Consider the following 24,089-nt stretch of genomic DNA (forward strand, 5'->3'; position numbering starts at 1 on the left):
TTGTCTGCTGCTTCTCGTGTCAATTTTGTAAGTTTATATAGCTTGCCACTCTATCTGATATTTACCCTTTCCTGTAGTTTTCAATGGGCCCAATCCCATGCCCTTTCAAAAGGTTTAATTTACCATGCTGACTAGACGTGGCAGAATACACCTTCATTTCCTGACAGAGAGGAGAGATTCCCCAACTAGTTTGCAATGGGACTTAATGAAACAGAAGACGTCTAGTCACCGAAGCGCAGACCTCTGCATGGGCTAAGCTACCCTGGTTCTCAGGCTTGTAACACAGCGTCAACATTTCCCTTCTCCACTGGAAATGCTTTACCTGCAATATCACATCATGGCATATGCCTTTTTCGTAACTTTATCACGCTGGTGCCTGAAAGACATCTTGTGCCACCTAAAAACGTTCAGATCTTTTTCCTCCTCTGTCATTTTCAGGCATGCAAGTTAAACCAGAAATTCTTAATAGTCCCAGTGTGTCTGACCTTGCACCATGCACTATCATGTTTCATCTCATTTTCTTTGCTCCAGCCTAAGTGTGTCAATTCTTTCTATACAATTTTCTGATTCTCGTTCATGTTGTTGTTGCCTTCTGATTTGACTTCGAAGATACATCAGCATCTCCTCATTTCTAGTGGCAATGCATTAACAAATATTTGAAACAAATCAGTTTTGAGGCTGAATCAGAAGGAGCTTGCAACCTTCTTGTAACCTGATAATTCCTATCTATTATAGCCTGCCATGATCTTCCATTTAGACATTTTCTCATGTGCTTTATAATAGCCATATCAATTCCTGTATTCTTAGTTTAACTAACAACTTTCTCTGTAACAGCATATCAGCTGCTCTACCAAAATGCAGATAAATTAGGTATACTGTGTTTCTTGTTTCTAAGATAAATATATTTTGTTGAAGAGAAAGACACGGTGAATCAATTTATAATCAAGTGATTTAATCACCTTTTAAAGATGGCATTTAAAAAAACAACCAGGAAACTGCAGTTTAAATACTGTAGCTTAACCTTGTCTCACATTTGGACTTCTCAGTTGTTTTCTAGGCAAAACCTATTAGCCACAGAGACCAGTGATTTTGCAAATAAATTGTAAGCTTTATAGGCATTTCTTTTTGTTACCTCAGGGGATATAGCCTATGCTTTTTAAAAAAGCTTAACATTCATTTATTCACACTTTTGTTTTACATGTTAACATATTAAAGATAATTAACAGCTTCATTTCCTAGAAGATTTTTTAATTCATTATTTATGTCAACCTTATCCTGAACACAAATTGGAATTGCCCTCACCCTCTTGAACGAGTTTTTATTCACCAGCTTGCAGAGGAGAACAAATCTTTTTGCTTTTTTGTCTCCTAGCCATCTTACCCACTTCGACTGAATTCTGAATAAACTGAAAAAATATCCCTGTATGAACAGAAAAAGCTATTATTACTATAGTAATAAAGCACTTTCAGCAACAAGCTCTGCTTTTAGGTGCTGATTTTATGACATCCCCAGTTTTAGTAGCTAGACATCCTTTAACATTTCAGCAGCAAATATTTAAGCAGCACTTTTGCCGCTATTTAAGTGATTTTTCTGTTAGTCGATTTACGGTTTAAAATAGGCTCTCTCAATTTCAGACTAAAGCAGGGTTTTAAAAGAGTTATTGAATCAAACCTGAAAATCCAATTGACATTTTAAAACTTCCTTTTTAAACTATTAGATATTTATGTCCTCTGGTGTTCAGCTTGCTCAGCCTGCCTTTGGACAACTTTGGTTGCACATGTTCCTGAAGGCATCTTAAGGCATTTTTCCCCCTCATCCTCTCTCCCTCCTTTCTCAATTCTTTGTACCACTGAGGTCACGCTAACCCAGCTGTAGTTGCTCACATGACTTTTGTCCTGAGATATGCCAGTGGCTACTATGCCATCCCTGTGAGTGGCATTTATTAAATTATGCCTTTGTGGACATTTATTTATTTAAAAAAACCAGGCTTGTGCAAAATAGTGTTAGCTAAGAGGAAGTATACAGAGTTTAATAGACAGGGATGGGCATGTTTTACTAACTAGCTAATCAGACTCAGAAAAGCATAAACCCATTTAAAACTTCCTGGTAAAACCTGGTGCTGTCACAACCAGCCAGTCACCAGAGTACAGAGGAGTCGCTCTCCATATTGGCCTCCTCCCTTCATTTTCTGCTCTGTTCATTCTCTGGGTTCCTGCTTTGAGCAAACCATCATTTAAGGCAGCATGAGCTGCACTCATCTGCACCAGCTGGCCAGGTCAAATAGCTTCACAGGGACACTTAACATCTACAAGAGCTACAGGATAATCCTGGAGTCCTGCCCAGCATTCCTGCTCTTGCTTTCATAATCATACATAAATTAACAGGTACTAATGAAACGTTCATAACTGTGTGGAATATTGTTGTGTGCCTAATGCCTATCTTCAGGTGCATAATTAATTGCTCTGTGAGGCATTTTGAGGCAGGGGGAATAAGAGCTCAGCACAAATGCTGATACAACACTCTGTAAAGCCAGTGGACTAGAACAGAAAGGCCTCTGAGATCAGTAGCTTTCAGCTAAGACTCCCGCTATCGTTATGCAGAGGACTAATTAGGATATTATTTGTTACCATTTGGAGGAGCAGCTTCTCAGTTTAGTTAGAGGTGAGCACTAATCAGCTGCTGAAATCTAAACTGATTATGTCTGAAGTGTCGACAGATGCAGAACTCCCCAAGTGAAGAAGGAACATGTGTCAGCTTTTTGCAACAAGCTAAGGGAATACTCGTTTAACAGAAAAAAAAAAAAAAAAAGCATATTATTTAATACTGTGCAACAGTCATGCACAAATAGAATGAATCATGTGGAGAACAATGGGATTGAATGTACCGGTCTAACACACAAAGTTAATAATATAAAATGTCCTTTTTCTTCTCAACATAACCAAACTCTTTCCCTACCGATGCTTTTCTCTTTATAGAGTTGTCAGGGGTAAGAGAGGGCAGAAAAAACGCAAAACCTCTCAGACTTGTCAGCAAAGCATCCTGGCTCATTGCTCTGTAGAATGTGTATTAACACTGTTGTCTAAACAAGCGTTATACCGTTTTCCATTCCTCAAACACTAAGCTCAAATCCTTCTCCCAATCCCAAAATCATCTGTGCACTTACATTTTTACACAGTAACCTACTGCCATCCCATATATCTACACACAACAAAATAGCAATCTTTGCCCTAAGGAATTTAGAAGGGAATTTAACAGTAATACTCCCATCCCTGCTTCAAGGCAGTTCAGAAGTAGCAGAAAGGTCCTAGTTCTAACCAGGACAGTCATGCAGGCAGCCAGAGAGGGCTGCCTAACTTGGCAAGCCCTAAAAATTTTTTAAATTTTGCCAGAGGGGCACTCCATCCTGTTTCCAAAATGCCACGGGACTGAAAGGGAGTAAAAACCAACCCGTTTCCTTTGATCTTCTCCCCCTGAGCAGTGGGGTCTCATTCAAAGTACTTTTGTAGAGTCAGGACCGAACAGCTCAATACCTAGCAAGAATAAACATCAACACTCTATTTGATACAAGTTACGCAAAGGCATTAGTATTTGCAGGGCTGGGGCTTCAAAGACAACATTCAAAAAGTGAAAAGAACAGAGGGATACAGCAACAAAAAGCGCATGTTTCAGCATAGTTACCTGTTCACACAATTATCAGATACAAGACAGAGCAGTTGCAGCTGTCATGCTCATTGCATTAAGCGAGGCAACAAGTGGCACAGTTATCCTGTCTGCACTATGCTGGACCAGGTATACAGCTAAAAATGTGCAACAGTTCAAACTGCTCTTTCGTAAGTAATATGATGAATTATAAAGACACTGCAAAAGCATCTAAACTATGTAAGGTGCTGAGCATATATATGGAAAGAGACAGCCCATATCCCAAAAACCTTTAATCCTCCTGAAAATTAAAATCCAAATGAATGTGTGGGTTTGAAATGTCATTGTTCAGCACCAGCCAATGAGATATTCCAGTCTGAGTTTCTGAACCATCTGGTAAAGCATCACAACAGCTTTAAGCATCCAAAGATCTGTCAGGGGCTTTAGTTTAGAAAAACTAATAATCCCATCATGTGCAGCTCCTGCTGAATGGACAATATACCTACTCAATGATTTACTCCCCCCCTCCTTTTCCCAACCAAGCCAGGCAGAATTAGCCTGAACAAGATTTGCTGACATGTCTCCATTTGAATACAGCATTGCTTAAATGATTTGAGAGCTATTACCCTCCTTCAGCTTATGAGTCTCAGCAAGGACCTTTGGTGGTCCAAAAGGGAACAACAATTTCCAGGTCAAGCATCCAAGGAAAAGAAAGCATTCTGCTTTGAACTACTTCATTCTGCTGATTTTATGCTAGGGATTTCTTTCTTTCTTACAGGTTATCTTGACTTTTAGAGGTGACATTTGGAAAAAAAAAAAGAAAAAAAGAAAAAAAAAAATGACAAAATAAAAAACCCACAAAGAGGGAGGAAGCTTCCTTAAACACATTTAACACATCTACACTACCCACAGAGTGAGAAACGCCTGTCTGGTGAAGTGAACTCATAGCTGGAACACAAGCGTTTCAGCTTGTTTGTGGCTCAGTTGCTGACTCACTGCATGTCACTGACCAAGTCACTTAGGACCAACTCTTGAAGAGTCCAACTTCATTCATTCTTGACCCATTTTCAAATGGCCTAGCAATCCACGCTATCTCCTAAAGTCAGGCCTACAGTATCCCAAGTAAGGTGTCCCAAAGACAGCTGGCTCTTGCTAAAAGAAAGGGTAAGCCCTTCTCCCACCTCCATTCGCTGAAAGTACAGAGAATGCTGCTTGTTCATCATTCAACAGGGCTTTGAAACCTTTGGATGAAATACCCTCTCTGAACCTTATTAGTGCCTGCGAGCACTAATAAGGGGGTTTGGGGATCTTTTTCCCTTTTAATTCCAACAGAGTTTAAGCCATGTCTACAAGCATAAAATTGAACTAGCAGTTTAGGACCGTTGGCCCTAACATGTGGCTTGTGGTCAAACTGTTGCACTTGGGAGGCTTTGATAATGTTCACAGGAACAGATACAGAAAAATGAGGTAACACAGAGACACAAATATACAATACGTTTGCAGCACTGTTATTGCCCAAGGGGTTAAAGGAGCTGGCGACTGTTTTCTAGAGCAGGAGTTTGTAGTCACTAGAGCACGGGATACTCCTATGGGAGCATACACACAAAAAAGAAGAAATGCAAAGCTGTTACTAACCAGTCTTAAATTCTCTCAGTGAGACCCATAGCTAAGATGCAAAATGGTTTCAGGTCTGGAAATTAAGGGGGGAAAAAAGATTGAAAATAAGCACTTTTTAGAAAAAAACAGCCTTTGAAAGTAGCCTCACAGTTTAGCCTCACTAGAAAGGCACTCTAAGCCTAATATGCAGAATCTTCAGAGAAGTTGTTTAAAAATACTTTGTACACAATTAACTCTGACTTATTGATTGAGATGGCATCTCTTAATCATTCAGTTTGTTAATATTTCTCTTTGAAGAATTTTCTTTCCAAAAAGCCACTTACACCAATTTCTATAACTTGCCAGTCTAGCTATCAGTGGACAGATAAACATTTGTAAGAGTTATACACATGGTGATGACATTTTAGTAGTTTAAAAAAAGCAGTAGCAACAACAAAAAGCAAAAAAAGTTTCTCTTCAAAAACCATACTGGAAAATAACCACTCACAGGTAATTCTAAATAGAGACTTGTGAAGTAAAGACAAATGCAACTGAGAGTTAATAAAGCCCTATCTGTTAAACTCAGCATCCTGTGAGCCGATACTGGGCTTTTAGCACTCACCATTCTGCAAACCACTGGAAAAAAATGGTAATGGGTAAAACCCCAAAAGATGTGATAAAAGTCTTCCTATTTCACTGAAAAGCCACATGTCATTTGCATGAACACTTCAGCAAATCATTGCAGAAAAATCAGCTGTCAATCAGCTGCTGCTTATAGATCACAAGTTGATGTGGGGGGCATGGAAAGTGGTTTTCAAAACTCAAGAATTGTCTTGATGTATAAAAGCCATTGATTGGTACATGGGCCATCAGAGAAGTGACGCAAGTTGCAAGGTATTGAATTAAGAAGAGTCAAAACCCACAAAGTGCCAGCTCTTGCTAAACGCATATACTACCAGCATCTGAGCAAGAGGAACAGTTTTAGGTAAATGAAGAGGAATTCTTTATTGATGGGAAAGCAACCCAGTATGGGGTTTGTGGCCTTAAAGGAGAAAAAAAAAAAAAAGCTCAATTCACCAGACAAAAAGTCAATGCTGAATTCAAACCTATTGAACACAATTGACAAGACAAACTTTTTTGGCTGGCATCTGGGTCTTTTCCTATTAGCATCACAACATCACACTTTCCAATGCAAACCAGTGAAAGTCAAGCTGCCCCACAATAAAGCCATAAGTGAAAGCTCTCCCCATACAGGATTACAGCCTTAAGTTGTTTTCGAGCAACTACACAGATGAGAAACAGTGTTTGGCTTCTAAGTGTCCAGTTTCACACATCATTAGTTCTTCCACACCCTCTAAGATGCAAGCCTGTGAACAATGAAATATATGAATAATTCTACCCACGTGAGTATTCCCATGGCCTGCAGCAATAAGCCAAGTACGCATGTGCCAAATTACCAGCACAACTTACGCTTTACACTTGCTAGAGCTCTGGACATAACCTGAGATTCTCAAATCTCAAAATGAAAGATGCAGTGAACATGCTGGTCTTTCTCTCCCTCTCAAAGCTGAAAAGGCTGGTGAGCATCCATGCACTACATGACAATGTTCTCAGCACACTAAAAGGTTAATACTGAGTTATCATGCCCATCCCAAGCTGAGCATGCCTCCTATTGGGGCAGATGAGAAAACAGAGTGAAATTAGGCCTGGACAACAAATATAGAGGTTAGATACAACTCTATCATTAAAGAATGCCCCGTTTTTCCAATCAACAGCAGAGCTGCCTAAAAATGATAGTAATTTAAAATCAAACAGAAAATTAAGGTGTTTTTCATTGAAACTGATTTTTCAACCAGCACTAACAAAAAGGAAGTAGAGAAAGAATGAAAATAGAAGACATGGAAATGCAATATTAAAAGTACTCCATGTTTTGTGGCTCTTACTACACTAATAGCATTTCCCTGCCCCATCCACAATTTTCTTCGCAACATCAAAACCAGACCAGCCCAGCACCTCGCTCCGTGTAATTTAGCCTTCCACTGAGAACATAAATAATACTCTCAGTCTCCCTCATACAGTCTACTATTTATCAGCTACAAACACCTTTACTCTGAGATAAAGTGGGTTTCCAGCTCTCTAGATCAGGGGATAACTCATAGCAGCATTTTGAAAACATGTCTGCCCAACTGGGGAGAATTCAGAGCAAAAAAGGAAGTTCTGCAGGATGTGCTGGCCTCCAATAATCAAAACTCTGTACTGTTACATGAAGAACCAAGACCGAATGAGGAGAAGGAGTGAGGAAAAGGAAACGTACACATACCACGACTTCGCACTTATACAACACCTCCTCTCCACAGTCCTCTACAAAGAAACAAGGCATGATTCTTCATCATCCCCACCTACCAGGGATGAAATTGAGGCAGAGGAAAAGGGGAATTTCCCCAAGATCGAAAGGGTACTGGGGGGAGAGCAAAGTTCACACTAAAAAGTTTTACCGGCTCTCAGGATTACGCTAATACTACACCCTTGTTTTTTCCAGCAGAAGAGTCCTATCACATAATCACTTCTCCAGCACAGCAAAGGACATTGAACTTGGGAGTTCAGGGAATCGTGAGGATGGGGATGGAGAAGGGGAGACAAGCAGAGTTTGAAAACTTTGGTGTGTATTTATAATGTTGTAGAGAAACTGCATTTCAGGATGGAATGATTATTGATTTCTTAATGGATTACTGCTGCACAAATTTACACTCCCCCCAAAAAACATCAATCTTAGGATAATAATTATAAACCTACCACAGTGTATAGAGCATTCTGACTGAGTAGAAACTTATCGCTATCTGCCAGGAAATGGCCAGTTTTCTATTTCTCCCACTCCAACCACATTACAGTATGGCAAGGAGCTACTGAAAAATGCATCCTATTATAAAACAAAGTTTGTAACAGCCACAGGACATACCTCCAGTCAACTTTCATTAGATGTACTCTCTTGAACTGCTGCCCTTAAGATAATGCTTGATCCATTAGTGAACAAGTTAATTAGTTATTAGATTCTTTTTATGTTATTTTTATCATAGTAATGAAGCAGCCCCAGCATAGAGTGAGAGTCCTTAATGGGCAACACACATTCACAAACCCACACACCCTCACTTCTTCTGCTTACCAGCCTACAGTCAAATGTTTCTGTAGTTAAGTAATTTTTTAGCAAAGACATCCACAGAACAGCTTTGCTACAAGCAGCATCATGTTGCAAAAATGACTGAATTACCACAAGGACTCCCCTTGACTTCAAGAAGTGTCAGACCAAATCACTGGTGACAGGGCACTACAGAAATTTAAAATAATTCTGAAACAAAAACCTCAATACCCCAAAGTTTGTGCAAGGTGCAGGGATGTGGAAGATAGAAGTCTGGCTCTGTTTAGTGGTTCCCACCCATAACACCACTTATCTTCAGCCCACTGTTTAACTAGAGACATTATATGAGGTTATAGTCCAACTGTGAGCCATGAGCTAAAGGTGACCTGCAAAAGGGCTGGTTGAAAAGCCAGTGCCTCAGCTACTGGCCCCATCTCTGCAAGAGATGACCACCATTTGCACCAGGGCAGTGGCAGCAGAAAAGCCAATTTGCTGCCTTCTTGACCAACACAATTTACATATCTGTTAGCTCCAGACATTAGCACAGTTCTGTGTACCTTTGCCTCGCAGAAACATCACCAACGGGAGCTCCCACCCCTGCTCAGACACCACCCTCTCACTGTGTGAGACCATGCAGTAAACTGGATCAGTGAATCAATGCAAGCTAAAAATACCCCATTTTGTTGTTTGGTTTTTCTTTTTTAAAAAAACTGCTGGCATTGGCATAGAGAACAAGGCACGTTGAACTCTGCTTTGAATGCTTGCCTTAATAGTAGTCGTCTCTGGTAGAAGGGCATGTGGAGCACTTGCCAGTCGTAACATCTTTAAACAGTCCTAACTGATGACAGCCCACACATCCAGTGCCATTAAAACACATGCAGATTAAAATCCAACACACAACACATTTTCAAGTTCTTGCAGCACTGTTTGACTGCAGTTTGCTCCGGAGCAGAGTTGCAGTTACACCCTGCTCAGCACCAGTCCCACTCTATCCAGTGCCGATCCTCGTTGTAAGCAGTGGGTAGGTACTAGGATAGCTCATAGAAGCCAAGTGCTAGAATTTAAGTGGAAAGACAAGGTACAACTTGATTGTAATCTGGCTGTTCCCTCCCATGCCTAAAACAATTTCATATACAAATGTAGCCAGTTCATGTTCCCCCCGCCTAAGCTTGTCACTGCCTACAACTTGCCTCCACAATAGGGGTCCGCTCCAAAAGCACATGGGACTAGATGGAGAATCTCCCACAAAGTGCAGTAAGCTTTGGACAGGTCCTAAATTATTCCTGAGGAAGGTCTCCAGCTACACAGCACAGGATCAGCACCTCAACTTTCATTTCTCTAAGAGGCTACAATTCAATTAGTGCAGCAACTTCTCCCCTTTCTCAGAATCCATCATTCCTCCCCTAGCACAGGACCTAGTGATAGCTGCTGCAGGACAGCAAGAGCATCTCCAAAGACCTCATCTACTCAAAAGGTGGCTAACAAAAAAAGAAAACAGCCAAAGAATGCAGCGTTCTCCAAGGTACACAGGCCACACAAAATAAAAGCAAAGGGCCCAAAGCGCAACACTTGCCATCAGCTTCAACTAGCAGCAAAGTGGGGTTTGGGAAAACAAGGGCCTCTTCAGAGCTGCTATAGGGCAAAGACGAAATCCCAGAATTAAAAACAAAATCCCCACATGCACATTAATATTCTGAGGCAATTACCTTTCAGCTTAAAGTCAGCCAACATGCATCTTACTACAGCAGCTCTTAAAGCAATCTTGTTTGCAATTGGAAATGGATTGCATTATCTCAGCTCCACCTATCCACATAATGCAGAGCAAACTGTCAAACATAAAATTACAAAACGGTTATTGTAAGGTATCCCCTTCAGCATAAGAATTAATTTGACCTATTTTATTACTAAATTATTACTCCCACACAATTTTTCTATCATAGATATCTATCAGTGCTGACATTTATATTCCAGCAAGGCACTCTCAGATGCATATTTTCTTCTTCTCCATCTCAAAGGTGTATTGAGCAGATTTGATGTAAACAGCCTCCTGCCAAGCTAGTTAAAATCTTTAAACTTTATACATACAATTAGATTGTGACAATAACCATTTGTTTAAAAGAGAGGGAGAGGGAGAGAGATGTATATAGTTTCAGATTCTGAAACAAAAAGCTTCACAACTTAAAGCAACGACTAAATTCAAGGAGGACCTACAGATATTTTTACTGCGGCTCTGCCAGGTTGTTCTGATTGTAACCAAGAGACATGATTTGACACAATGGCCCTGATTAAGAATGTGCTTAAGTCCTATTAAAGCCAATGGAAGTTAATCATCTGTTTAAGAGCTTTGCTAAATCAGGACCAGAACAGGAGACATTTCCAAAAAATCTGGGCCTAAACTGAACACACACTAATTAGCTGCATACACCAATTACATGATTACGGATGAAACGCAGTTGTTTAGCATTTACAACAGCACACTTTGTGTGGAATCATTTAGAAATAAGGTCTAATTATCATTCTGTAACAGGTCCCACAATGCATTATAACCCACATATACCATGGTGATTTTAGTTGAAGGAATAGCTTAAAAAGAAAAAAAAAAAAAAAAGAAAGAAAAAACCTTCCAGTAATATTTGCCCAAATTCTCAAGTGGATCAAGATCTGAGCGTTTTGGAACTTCACGGTGTTCACAGTGAGAACATCTGAGCACCCCAGCTAAGCTCTGTTTTCTTATTGCTACATTTTGCTACAGAAAAATATTCACTCTTGCATTTCAAAATGTAACATTTGTATTCTATGCCACCTAATGACTTAAGCCCTGCACTCAGGAAACAAACAAATTGGCACAGATTTGCATATCCAGGATTACAGATATCAGCAAATTATTTCTAGCAAATTATTGTGCGTACAAACCAGGAGTTGCTGAAAGTGTAATTGTGAATCATCTCAACTGTTTGAACTATTCAACATTAGCCAGGATTGCCAAGCCTCACTTTTACGTCCCTTAGTCTGATATTTACTGGGTTTTTAGCAGCAAGATTTTCAGATAACTGACTACAAGAGTCTCCACTTTCATTAAATTAAGAAAAAAAGGCATTCCCAAACCCGGAGATTGCCGAAAAGCCATGCTTCAGTGCAAAACACAGCTCAGAAACAAGAAGGTACATTAAAAAAAATTACATTTACTAAACAAACACACACACACAAAAAATCTCATGGCATGTAAAGCAATCTTGCGCTTTAAAACTTGACTCATGATTGTGAAAGTTTGGAGTTGGCATGCCAACTTGGTGAGCCATCTGCTCACCAACAATTTATAAATAAGACTGCTGCCAAAGCCACCCGATTACTCAGTTCTAATATTAGTGATGTAACTAAAACATGCTTGTAGGGTTTTTCTCCCCATGAACCAGAAAGCACAAGGGAAAAAAAAAAACCACAACTCAGATGAAAAGTTAAAAATAAAATGGGTAAAATGTATTTATGCTCATTGTTCCTTTTTGATTAGTAGGAACATTCAAGATTAATTCAATGCTTCAGTTCTGCAATTTCCTCTAAACCAAGTCAAAAGGAAAAAAATCAGTACAGCGATTACAAATGATGAGACAAGGTGAATTATATTCTGTATACAATGTCCATTTCTTTGTTAATGATTCAAATGGTATTTGTTAACATAAAGCATACTATGATAAACCCCCCAATATCTCATAATAGCACTTAATATATTTTGACAATAGATTTAAAAAAAATAATCAAGAAATGGTGCATACAGGCTAGCAGGTACAACTGATGATTTTAACAGTGATGCTAATGTTACCATTAGAACCAGGCAACCTGGGACAAAAACACTACCTTATTTAAACAATTCCTTCCTTATTAAAATTCCAGATTACATATAGCAGTGAAAAACTGCTGGATGTTAATCTACAGTAAATAATCCTTGGGGCAAAAGACACTGTAATGAAGTAATGAAACTGCATGGAAAATTACTCAATCATTTTTAAAATGTTGAGTCACAATTCAGTTTTGTTGGCCTCAAACTCCAGATATATCTCCATGGCAAGTCAGTAGCAAATCCCAAAGCACAGCCAGTATTCCCAGAGCTCAGACATGTGAATGCACTGCTACAGTAGTAAACCCAGGAGCATGCAATGTCTTACACCAGCACTTCCACTAGCACCTTCTTCCCATTGAAGTAAAAAGCAGTTTAACCACTGCCTTCTATGTGAGCAGAATTAGGACATTTCTGAGTGCTCTATAGGGGACACTAACAAGACTGAAAACACAGGCAATCCTGCTGGTATTAATTAAGAGGACAACGACAGTGATAAGCATCCTGCTTCATTTCAGACACCTTGCTCTACCATTGCCAAAAGGAGCAGCTTTTAAATCTGCATTTTGAAATTAAATGCATCATCATTACAGTTACCGTTCTAATTAGCCTCCTCAACAACAGATCAGCTTTATTTACTATTAATTTGGTTAATGAGTTAGTTGTAGTTTTATCTGACAGATAAAGGGAGAATTATAATTGCTTAATCCACACAAAATTTTGTGGTTCACATAGTGCAAAAAATTTTGATAAATGTTTCTGAATCCTAGCCAACAACCACCAGCACATTTTCACTATCTGAAAGCAGCCAAAGCTCAGCAAATGTTACCATACTACATTATAGTAGATTAAACTGTTTATATATATAATTAGAATTATTATTATAAACTACAGTAATAATTATAAATTGAAATTTCATTGCCAGCTTCATAAGGAAGCTTTCTGCCTTCCAAAAAACCTGGCCAGAACAATTAATTCAGGTCATCTCTTTGATGGTCTACTAAGATCTATCCATTTAGATCACACAAGAAAATGATGCAGAGACCCAAGCTGAAGAAGAAATCGTCTTGCCCACATGTCAGGCGTCCTGTATATCTCACACATTTGTCCATATCCCTCCAATGAACTCTAGCCTGCCTCTGAAGTCAGTTTAAGGTCACAGTCCTAGTTTTTTAATTAAGCATTGGTTTTAAACCATCATCTTCAATTGCCACATTGCCACCTTCTTTCAAAAACAGTTTCCCTTTTCCAGACCCGAGTACTGACCCCGCAACAGGAGAGACATCAGAAATTCCTCAAAGAGACTCTCACACCCCACTAGTTTCATAAGGGCATTCAAATGCCACAGCAAAGGCAAGGAAAACATGACAAGCTGAGGCACTGAACAACATTCACATGTTTGAGAAAACAGAAAGGATGATAGCGATCAGCACAAGCAAAGCAGAACCAATACTCTAGTGCAATTCTCCTCTTCTAGCGCAATGGTCTGTTGCTGGGGTGCTATCAGATGCAACATAAAACTTAAGGATCTCCTGTATACGGTCACTAAGGAACCTTGGATAATAGTACTGCAATCATCATTCATGTTTCTACAACACAAACACTGTTTTCACTCTTTTCCCAAGGCACTGCACTCTGTTGTTCTAGGCTGTTAAAAAAACCAACCAGAGTTCCACTGCTGGAACGGCTGCAGTGGGGACACAGATAAAGCGCCTTGACATGAAGAAAAGCAAGTACTGTACAGAGCATCATTATAGATTATTTCCTGGAATGCATTGCAGTTTGCTTTGGTTTTGAATACATATGTGATACATATTTACTAGAGCAAAACTCTCACTACTATTGATTTTTCTATAAATATTTAATGGTTAGCAGTCAGAAGCTAAATTTAAGCAACAGTAGAGCTAATGACATTAAATAAATGAAGCATATTAAAAGTGTGAGAAAAAAGCAAATACCCCTTCACAGCATTTTAGTGCAAGAGCAGTAAGACAGCAACCTGAAACAGTGTTACACGCTGATAGCCTGAGTCACGTCTGGTCTCATAGTCTGACCAGCAAGGTGTTTTTGCACAAACATCTAACAAAAAAGTAGGTCCTGCGAGCAGCAGACTTAGCAGAGACTGGCTTCCAACTGCTTTTTCCCATGCATTTGACATTTGAAAAGGGTGGTGCTTAATAGCTTTTCCTTCAGCAGAGGCACAATTCACATACCTCTCTCCTCTTTCTGGCTTCCTAATTTCATGAGACTTGCATGATTCCAATATTTTTCAAGCCTGTACACCTCTATAGTATGCGATCGAAACTCTCTACAAGTGCCTTCAATTTGAAGTTACACACACTGCACATGTACAGGCTTGTCATAAACCAGGGCTGGACACATTTTCGTATTTTTTTCCTCCAGCTGCAAACATTCTCTACTTGATATTAGCTAATTTGGGGGCAGCTGGCTGGTGATAGCATTTATATCCCGAGAACACTCTGGTTTGGGATTCACATATAAGCACATGGGATTTTGGAGAAATAAATTGCGCAGCTGATAGAATCCAAATTTAAAAGAACACAAGCATAAACTCATAGAGATCTCATAGTCTGCTAATGTCATATACTACTTGACCCTTAAATACACAACTAGTACATCATTCTTCTGAACCCTTGAGAGCTATCTATGATCCAATATTTTGAAGTCATACACAAATGATGAAGCTGACTGCCTCCCACCTATAGGAGCTGAATTCATACTAACACTAATTTCTGCAATTTTTCTCCACCTCTTCAGCCTATAATTTTATTCACCCATTTGTATCTCTTCAACTGGCATCTTTTGTGAAGCTCTTAAAGATTTATTGTTGAAAAAGCATGATATAACGAGGAGATATTATTACATTACACCCTACAAGAATAAATTATCCGAAGGATAATACCTAACAGTGATGGAGAGAGAGGCCTGTGTATTTAAGCTAGAGGAAATTTCCAAACAGGCTGTTTCAAGTAAAGCTGATGCCCCCAGTTGTTCCTCACAGCTGCATGGAGATGTATTAAACTCACCCAGGAACCACCTATGCTGGTAACAAGGTCAAAACAACTCCTAAAGTTGACCCAATTTGGGGAGATTAAACCATAAAATTATTACACACATCTATGTCTTGGACAGGCCTACATCTGAGAGGTGATGAGGACTGAGGCATGGTGTGAATTTAAGGTGTATTCTAAAATATTTCTGTACTCAGGCAAACTCTGAACAGGTGCTAGATCACTGCAGACTCTCCAGAGATGCCACTCACCACAACATTACACATGCAATACAAAGGCTGTACCTAGGAACAATTAAAAGCAGTATGCAAAACCACTAATTAATAAGATTTGTTCCCCTTCAGGGGCCACTACATGGACAAGGCAAAACACACATAGCAGGATACCAATTTCTCAAGAAATAAGATTAAAAACCACCAAAACCAAACCCCATTTTCTGCTGTCCTGAGTTTTCTGCCCCTATCACAGACCTGACTGCTAACCCGAACAAGGTCTTCAATCTTTTTCCTGGAAACTTTTAAACCATCCATGTGTTAAAGAGAATAGCTACTCTTTCCCAAATGAATAGATCTCATATCTCTTCTCCGTAAAAAGACACTGTTTTCATACAGAAAGACACAACTTCTTTCATTTTCAAAAGAAGCGAGTTCACACCATCCTGTTTGCTGCTCTTTGGACAGAAGCATTCATGCTACTGGGGTTTAAAGGATGCACAGGCACAGCTACCAAAGACTCTGTGTTTTATGGCTAGACCATTACCTAAGTGAGCACATTTGCTTGCAGACGGAATCATAAAATGTCCCAAGGCCAAGGTGAGGACTAGGGAAGAGTAGGTATGAATTCTTGCATGACTGCACACATACATTTCCAAACCAAACAGTAATTACGAGAGTAATTAACACAGACTTGGGCATATCACAGGCTTCTCCAGCCAGCTTTCCAGGCCACTCACCAACATAACTTTCAGATTGAGGGAACACATCCCTTGAGAGAAACCAGGGCAACATCACTTTCTTCTGATGGAATTAGGGTTTTTTGGAAGCTGAGGGGAATGCAAGGGAAACGTAACTAGTAAGGAGCTGAGAAGACTCCAGCCTACTCTTGAAGGGCACAGCATTGACTTCTTTTGTCCAAGTGGAGTAACAAAGGGGATAAACAAGAAAATATCCCTCATCACAAACTCAAGCTTTGTTAAACGTATGTGGTTTAACTGCACATGGAGCACCTCTGTTGTAAGTCCTGCCCAGATCTTCCATCAGCTGGAGATGAAACACAGTCTTAGTTCTTCACAGAAGAGGAAACGTCCTGTGAAAAGAGGCGATAGACTGGACAGGCAGACAAGGTGAATGGATTTTCTGTGCTTCAGTATGTCCTACCTTCTTTGGAAACTGCTTCAGACCCCCCAGGACAAAGGATCTGACACCGACAGCACCAAGATGTGGCTGGGTCTTCTATCCTCACCGCATGAAGCTTCAGGGCAGACAGCAGAACTCAGTCCTCAAAATACCTTCTCCAGCCCAGCGATAGGGAAAGGACTCTGATACTCACCCTAGTCTTCCCTTTCTCCCCCTGCTACTGCAGTGACTACACCAGTGCCAGAACAGCCTCACAGGTGGTACCGATATCTCAGCAGAAAGAGGTGGTGAAAATAGTCTTTGCAGCTTCTCCAGGTAATGCAAAGCCAAAGTGAGGAGAGTGGAGGTAGGTCTGGAGTTTCCTTGGCTGATGCCTTGTGCAAAATCCACAGCCTACTAAGAAGAGAGACTCCTACCTATTTAGGGAGATGATGCACTTGAATTCTGCTTTTTCATTCACCACCGGCTGGTAGATATTCACACCCTCTACACCAGGGCTGGGAGTGCAGTTTGGCCCTGGGACTGACCTCCAACCACCTACAGGTGTTCCCCCCCATTCCCGTGGGGGCACAGGGATCCAACCAGCAAGCTCAGCTTCACCAGAGGGGAGACTGTGACCTCTGGACAGCCTGACACAGAGCAACTATGAGCTAAAAGAGAGGGTACAACACACACGGAGCCCACCACTTCCGTGGTGCTATGCCTCGGCCACACAGCATTATAGGAATAAACCCCAAAACTAGAAAGCAAAAATTACAGGTGCAGAGAAAGCAAAAGTCAGGTTGGTTTGTTTGTTTGTTTGTTTTTTTAAAAAAAAAGGCTCTATTTCACATATTTCACAGATGTTTACATGACCTGTCAGCACAGAAATGAGGGGAATCAATCAACCCCATGCTTTTCCAGGAACAGTGTCTCCTGTTTCACAGTATGCTCCAATGTACCACCTGTAACACCATTTGCAGGTGACCCTGCCAGCCAGGGCTATGCTCACAGCAGGAGCTTCTGCCAGCATCACTCTGCTTGTGAGGGATTACAGCTCTTCAAAGCCACAGGCTGACACAGTGGTGCCAGCAGAAGCTGGTAATGTAGACCTGGCTCCAGATCAAGGGCACATTTTGACGGGCAGTGTAAACGGGGGTTTGTCCACACACAGACCTGGTAATGCTCAGCTGTATGGGAAGAGTTAAAATGCTGTGGTTGCTCTAATGTAATCACACCAGAACAGGGTGCTTTAGGACTACTACAATTATTTCTGCACAGGACAGGAAATAAGCCACGCTGGTATTCAGGTACTTCCGAACACATCTCATTATGGGGCAGCAAAAATTAAATGTAAAACACCACCTAAGCAAAGTAGGTACTGTAATAAAATTCCTACTTCTGACAAGTGCCATCCAAACCCCTCCATCCCAAGTGATCTATGGCCTCTGTGGTTCAGAAAAAAAGGCAAGAGGGAAAAAAAGCAGCACAGAAACATGAAGGGACTCCACCACAATGACAAGAGTTGGGAGAAAAACTGGGCGTCCAGTCACCCAGCCCAGAGCCATACCTGTCAAGCCTCATTGCTTCTCAGTGATAATCGTAGCCGTGCCTCCTTCCGTTGGGATGCAGCACCCAGCCGCCTGGACTCCAAACAAGCATTCACCACTCTCCACAAGGGACAACACCATGGCACAGGCTCCACACCCAGGCTGGCAACAGGTCTTGTTACAACACAGAGCAGTGGCACTGCCTTCTCTTAAAATTTTCTACAAACCTGCTTCAAGGTGGATCCCCTAAGGAGTTTCATTCACTGGGATCACTGAGGGGCTATGCCTTTTCCTCCTGGCTAGAACAGCATCATTCCTTCAAGGTACCCTCTTGGCATTGGAAGGAGAACAAGCACTGCTCACTCTCAGTAAGGCACAAAGATGACACAGGTAGCTGCATTTCCACCTGTAAAACCTAGTCCTGCAAAATGTCACTTAGCTGGGGGACTAGGCAGAGGCTGAGGCCCACAGGAACAGGAAACAAGCCCTCGATCCAGTTTCCCAGGAGAAAATACCCATTGATTTCAACAGGAGTGACACCTTCCCCCAGGTTCAAGGATGGTAAAGCCAGAGTGCTCTCTAATGGGTATCTTGTCATCCAGCTGCTATCAAAGTGACGCATTTCAAGGAAGATGATGATTGCTCTTTTCATCAACATACCTGAAAAGACACTGAAATTCCAGAAGCAAACACTGAAAACTTGCTGACTACCAAGTTAGCCAGAGCATGGATTGTTGTAACAGGGTGTGTACCAAGGAAAGTTAACAGAACCTGACACTCCAAGAGCATAACAGAAGCTCCCTAAGAAAGGTGTGTGCTGCAACAAAGCCTTGGCAGATAACGTCTCCAGGGACTTCCATCAGAACGAATAGAAACCTATTTAATGAGATTAACTGATCATTTTGCTCCACCCTCATTATAACACTCACCACTGAGAAAGAGGAATGTTTTTGCAGCAAAGTATCTGACTCCATAGGGAATGGCAGAGAGACTCTGACAAAGGGAACCCTCCACCATTGGACTGTGAGCTACAGGTAGTAGTTACTTAAACACTACTAGTTTCAGCAGCTACTCAGTGTTTATTTACACACAGAGTTTGTATCAGAGGAACTATTTCATGATTTTAACCATACCAGTGTGGAAAAATCTAAGCTGATATGGATGAAGCTACAATAATTGAAGGTGCACCCCAGAAGGTACTTCATTTCAAGGTAACTCTTTTTTCTTTTCCTATCTTTTAAAAAAGAAACAAACAGTGTAACAGTACTCTGCAGAGCTTTGGTTTCTTAAGTGTGAACAAAAAACCTAGATTTCTGTTTAAAGCCTGACCATCACCTTTTTATTTATTATTATTTTTCCTCCTTAAACTTCAAGAAAGCTAAACCCATTGGCTAGAACTTTGATGAGTGTTAGTCCCCTGGCAAATCTCAGGGAGTCTAAGGTTAAAAGACTGAAGCAAAGTCAGTGCTCCTGTAAGGGTCAAAGCAGCTCACTTCTTACAGTTCCCTGCCACACTTTATTGAGCTCATCCCTTATGTACTAAGTTCATCTTGGCATGGTGCATCTTCACCGCCCTTCAACCTGTAAAACCACCGGTACATCTGTATCAGGCACCATCGTGAAACTCCACAGCTGAGCTCTCTAAACATCAAACTTTCAAGGTTGGAAAGTCAGACACAAAGGACTAGAGGACATTCAGGTGACTGTCAAGAGTCTACCTCCCTGCACCAAGGTAGGATCAAAGATACTCAGACCAATAGGTGTTGCCTACCCTACTTGGTAGAAAGAGATTCCTCAGCATCTCGAGGTTATCCAGTCCAAGTTTTTAGCACCATATGTAGTGTTTCACACTTTCCAAGATATTTGGAAGGACTGAAAACCTGAGTCCCCCACTTGAGAGCACAGCAGTTTGGCTGCCAGAATTCTTCGTGCCCCAGTGCACGTGTCAGGGGAGTGACTGCCTCAAAGCACTAATTCAGTGCCTCCCCAATGCAGCCCAGCCCAGACAGCTTCAACCACCCTCCCTAAAGAAAAGCCTCCTGCAGAGGCTCAGCCTCTGTCACCTCATCCTACTGAGAAAACTCATACTGAGCCAGAAAGAATCCCAGTGCAAGGTCCAGCCTCACGTGCCCGGGCAGTAGGCTCTGGCAGTCGCAAGGCTTGTTTGCTGCGCAGCTGAGGCATGAAGTAACCTCTAATTTTACGGAGTTTCATTCCAAAAGGCAGGCTCCACAGTTGCATTTCTTTATCCATACAGATATGGTGCTGATACAGCTATGGTACATGAAACTTTCTGCTCAGGGCAACACAATTGTGACAGAACAGGGCATGTATGACAATTTAGAGCTGAAAAAAGAAAGTAATCAAGAAAGATTTGGGGCTCAGACATTACCACCAAAAAAACCCATGCAACTGATAGTCCACCCCGGTCTGCCCTCACCCCTGGGAATACAGTATTTGCTACGTTAATATAAGACCTTGCCCAACTTCTCTTTAAATACTGCTGCTGAAATCACTCACACTTGATATTGTCGTCCCAACAGCCATCTTGTCAGACAGCGCGATCACTCCCCACCATGCATAAAATGCAATTGCCTCATTATTTTCAGCAAGTCAGTTGACAATGCTGATTTTCTTAATAAATTATTTCTCATAACTTAGTAACACTTTCAGCTACTATAAACACATCCTGAAAGCGTATCACAATTTTAATCAGTTTCAAACATCACATGTTTGGTTTGATATTTATGATTGTTCTGACTTTGTTTCATTTAAGGGCTCCTTGTCTATGAAAGAAAAGATAAGAAAGTTATCTGGGACACCTACTGTAAAGCCTTTAATGTAAGAGGAAATTTCCTCTGTCACTGACCGTCAGATGCTAATAGCTGCTGTTATTATTTTCCATATGATATTAGGCAAGTGGTCTTAGGGAAGTATCCTTCATCCTATACAAAGCCATCATCGAATCAACTAACTGAAAACTGCCCCTGCAGTTTCTAAAGGAGACAGTCTTCTAAGTCCATTTTAACCCATAGGGGGAAAAAAACCTTCTCTAATAACTATAGTAAGAATTCAGTGTGGTATTACGAGGAGGTGACTGCGAATTTATTTTTAAAGCCTCTTTTATAAGGATTCCCCATCAGCCTTTAATTAGTATGCCAGTTCCTATTCGGAGGTTCCTGACCGCTTACAGCCCAGTTCAACATTCACTAAAGGCAACAAGACAGACTCCCTTGAACTTGGTAGGGTCTATAGGAGGGCTTCGGGACATGCAGGGAACTCTCCAGTACCAACACAACGTTAATGGAGCAGGCCTTTCATGCCCAGCTCTGGGTGTCAACCTTTGGAAGAGTTTTCCTACAGTAGATCAGAAGAAAACTGGACTTCCAGATTTGGGGCTATGTAAATGTGTCATCTGTACTCAGCAAGTAAAGCATTAATTTGTCTTTTGCTGTAAAGGAAAGTGAGATAATCTATCAACCTATTCAGTTTGACTATGTACACATATTTTAAATCTTTGCTTACATAAAACTTCAACAAAGTATTTTAAAACAGAGCATCTGCCAACATATATACAGTATTCTGCTAAAGGCAGATACATACTGTAAGGGATATGTAAGATCATTAGTTAGCTATGACAGGCGATTTACTGTGATTTATCTTTCAGGATCATCTCATTCACAAGGAAAATTCGAGTGTCAGCCCCATCCATAACCTACGCATACCATCTAGATATTTGAAAATGATAATAGGTGGAAGGATGCAGCAGAGATAACCCTCCAACACAAGCCAAAATATTTAACCCGAAACCTTTTGGAATAGAACCTGAAAACATCAGTAGCCCAGCCAGAACTCCTACTAACATGGATTGCCAGGGGCTAATGAACATCGAAAACTCTTTACCCAGCACATAATTTTACTGTTGCTGGGAGAGCACTGCTCAGTCATTTCAGTATGGATCCAGGAAATTTGTTTCTTATGGTTTTGTCTCTGTTCAAGCCAGACACAAATTAAGGCTAAATTAAGAGCTGTGGTTCAAAATGATTCAATGGAATGCAAGAACAAAGGTCAAAACTTAGATCTCTGCCTTGCAGGTGCACTTCCATAGCGCACAGCTCTATAGGGCCATCCACCTTCTGGGGATGACTGGCAACAAAACCAGGAGTGAAACATTTGGAGTCTGATCCATGTACCACCTTATGTACCACCTCCTCCATTAGCAAACCCCACCCAGCCAGGATGGCAGGCCCTGGGTTTCACTATAACAGCAGGCCAACAGCAGCTAGTCTCCAGTGACTCCACTAGAAATTAAACCATACTGAAATACAATGCAGCCACTTCCTCTGCTAACAACGAAAGATGATGGATCAATCCAACAGGAGCTAACAAATTCATACAAAATATTTTGAACAGCTATTCCTCCCTACTCTCTCACCTCTACCTCTCCTAAAAAAATACATTAAAAAAAAAAAAAGGGAAGTCGCAGGCCCCTGGTTACTGAACCTTTAAAAGGATTTCCTGTATCCCGCAAAACAGGTGGAAAGCTCTAAAGCACAGGCTGGCGATTTAGTCTACACATGTCAGATTCAAGATTTGGCCAAAAACCTTAAATGAGCCAACGTAACAGCTGCCACAAAAGCCGACAACCTCTAATCAATACCTTCCATGTTCAAGACAGAACAAAACACCTCTCTGCAAAACACTCTTATGCCTGCAAAGAGTAAATAAATTACGAAAAATTTAAGCAGCTCAAATTTTGCTTGGTTTGAGAACCCCATAATTTTTGAATAGCAGCACATGCTTCATGCAGAGCAGCAGTGAAGAAAGCAGTTGAAACACCTGAGAGATACCACAAAACACTTTTTAAAAAGACATTCACCAAGATTGCAGATACACATGTATTGCAAGAACTAACAAAGCTTAAAAACCATTGAAAATGCTAACACAATGAACAGGAAAATATTGAATGTGTTAAAGTATTTTTGCATGACTTCATCCTAGATTGTTTTATTCCCTAATTTGACTCTGGGTTTTAGTCTAGATTATAAAGAAGATTTAAAACAGGGAGCTTTTTTCTCCTTCCAATGAAGGCTTCTAATTAATAAAAAGGAAACAAAGAAAATGAAGAAAGTGAGTAGTAAAACTTTTACAACATAATAAAATATATCAGAATCCCAGTGCAGCAGGATTGGAATCATCTAAAGATGCTGAATTATGATCGGTTGTCATATAAAGTTCAGTCCGGAGTATTAGCAATCATATTCTCTAGCAACATGTATATAATTGGGACATCTTCATAATAACCTTCAGTTTTAAAGGCTCATAAAAACTGCGTTTTACTTGTAATTTGCAGGAGGAAAGTAGCATTCTTAAAGGAAAGTAACATCTTTCTCTCAGTAAGATAGACTCTGAAGGCAATACACTGTGTATTTTAAAGCAAGCAACCCTAAAAGCTCTCTTTCTTTCACAGTCTTCGGTGGGTTATTATACAAACACTGTTTAAAAAGATAAATACATATCTATAGTACACACACTAGAAAGAAAATCAGTATCACAGAGAGAGGAACCCTCTGAAAGTATACTGGAAGCAAAGCACGTTACACAATTTTTGAATTACAGAGTTAACTTTAAGGTAAATATCTTGATGTAACATTGTAAGCAACAGTAAGAGGAGCTATGGCACTCAGACAGACACACACAGAGAAAAGAAAGGATGTTGGTTTTACGCAATGTGTGTAAACTACATTTATCCATCCCCAAAATATAGCATGAAAATAATTATTAAAATATTATGAGCACTTGACTTGACACTCTGGGTAGATTCCCAAATGCCTCTACATTTTCCCAATTTCTCCCTTGACATTCTAAAACAAAATCCTTTCAGTTTGTTAGCGAGTCACCTACCGAGTGCCATAAACTTTCAATTATCCCAGCCACTTTTGGACTTGCCAAAGCAAAGCTGAGGTAATGAAT

General features: G+C 40.5%; 1 protein-coding gene across 4 annotated transcripts in view; it reads right to left on the minus strand.

Moving 5' to 3' along the window:
- IKZF2 (IKAROS family zinc finger 2) overlaps positions 1-24,089 on the minus strand; it is a 109,637-nt gene that overhangs the window by 81,969 nt on the left and 3,579 nt on the right. The gene's annotated exons all lie outside the window — the stretch shown is intronic.

This window comes from Leptosomus discolor, chromosome 5, assembly GCF_034619465.1.
Source record: "Leptosomus discolor isolate bLepDis1 chromosome 5, bLepDis1.hap2, whole genome shotgun sequence".
Classification (NCBI taxonomy): Eukaryota; Metazoa; Chordata; class Aves; order Leptosomiformes; family Leptosomidae; genus Leptosomus; species Leptosomus discolor.